At 43.5% G+C, this 1,779-nt stretch overlaps 1 non-coding gene across 1 annotated transcript; it reads right to left on the reverse strand.

Moving 5' to 3' along the window:
* Positions 1-534: 534 nt before the first annotated feature.
* TRNAS-GGA (transfer RNA serine (anticodon GGA)) lies at positions 535-609 on the reverse strand. The gene has a single exon. It is a non-coding gene; the product is annotated as a tRNA-Ser (tRNA).
* Between the last annotated feature and the right edge of the window lie 1,170 nt (positions 610-1,779).

The raw sequence follows: 1,779 nt of genomic DNA on the forward strand, positions 1-1,779 counted from the left end.
TAATAGATACTGGAACCCAGCTGTCCATAATGAGTTGTAACCTCGATCATCGGCTGAGGAAGGTTCTCACGCCTCCTACTACTCGAGCCGTACGCGTGGCCGATGGTAGCACTGTTGACGTCACTGGAATGTGTACTTCCCGTATCAGTATCGCCGACTGCGACGTTCCTGTTCTTTTTGCAGTGCTGACCAATTGTCCCCATGACCTAATTCTCGGACTCGACTTTCTTCTGGGGCATTCAGCTTTCATCGACAGTTTTTCCGGTACCCCTTGCCTCGAACTTCCTCTACTCGCGCATATTCGTGCCGAACTGCTGAAAAACTTTAGTACAACCGCCTTCGTCCGCCTGCCGCCTAGAGCCTTGACTTTCATCGATTCGCTATCATTTGACGTAGTAGTTCTGCGGAAACCCGCCAGGTGGAGAGAAGTAATGAATAAAGGGAAAATCAGACATCCACCCGTTCGTAGCAATTGCTACAAAGGAAACCCATACGGGTTCCTCGAAAGAAAAGCCTCATAGTTGAACAAAAATTCGTCCTGGTCCGGGACTCGAACCCGGGACCACCGCCTTTCCGGGGCAGCCGCTCTACCATCTGAGCTAACCAGGCGGCTAGCAGAGGGCAGGGCGAAGTCGAATTTGTCGACAACACGATGCAAAGGCAACAGTTTGACGTAGTAGTTCTGCGGAAACCCGCAAGGTGGAGAGAAGTAATTCATTACTTCTTACTTTATTACTTGCCATTCATTACTTCTCTCCACCAGTTTAAAAATCAGTTTATTCAAACGACTAATAAGAAGTACATGTGAATCACCTGGGCCCTTAGCCTTCTCGGCTAGACTTGGGCCCATGCAGGAAGTGCGAAAAAATAATTATAGCGAGACAACTCAGTATTTTACACAGGATTCTTGTAACAGCAGTTATGCGACAGTTATACACAAGGGAAGGCGAAATGCTGAAGAAATTATACAATCATTCGGAGGACAAAATAAAAAAAAATAAAAAAGTAAAAAAAAATAAAAGGAAGAATGCATCAAAGAAAAACACACTTATAGTGGAGTCGAATATTGCTGGCTCCGGAAAAATTTTTTTATATCGGCGATTGAGAATTGACCTACTTTTAAGTTAGCAGGCAGTTGGTTCCAAATTTAAGCAGTCGCATAGGCGATAGTTCTTTTACCGTACACATTATTAACAGCTGGAAAGTTAAAACGACAACTGAAAAAATTTCTAGTTCGACGAGATGGATATACAAAAACAGATGATGATAGTGGGATGTTATGGTTTAGTATATGTATAACCACACAAGCTAGTTTGAAATCCCGCATAGCAAAGAAAGGTGTAGTGTGTAAGTGACGAAAGAGCGGAGCAGATCTATCTGTGTGTTTACTATGTGTTATTATTCAAAGTGCTCTTTTTTGTAAAATTACTATTTGATTAAAGTACGTGTTATACATAAGTCCCCAGGACTCCACACAGTAAGTCATATTGTTTTGAAAAAGGCAATAATACAAAATTTTTAATGTGCGAAACGAGAACTTTCTAGCTTTATGTCTGATTTTCCCTTTATTCATTACTTCTCTACACCTTGCGGGTTTCCGCAGAACTACTGCGTCAAACTACTGCCTTTGCTTCGTGTTATCGTCAAATTCGACTTCGGCCTGCCATCTGCTAGCCGCCTTGTTAGCTCAGATGGCAGAACGGCTGCCCTGGAAAGGCGGTGGTCCCGGGTTCGAGTCCCGGACCAGGACGAATTTTTCTTCAACTATGAGGCTTTTCT

The sequence above is a fragment of the Dermacentor andersoni genome, chromosome 5 (assembly GCF_023375885.2).
Source record: "Dermacentor andersoni chromosome 5, qqDerAnde1_hic_scaffold, whole genome shotgun sequence".
Taxonomy (NCBI): Eukaryota; Metazoa; Arthropoda; class Arachnida; order Ixodida; family Ixodidae; genus Dermacentor; species Dermacentor andersoni.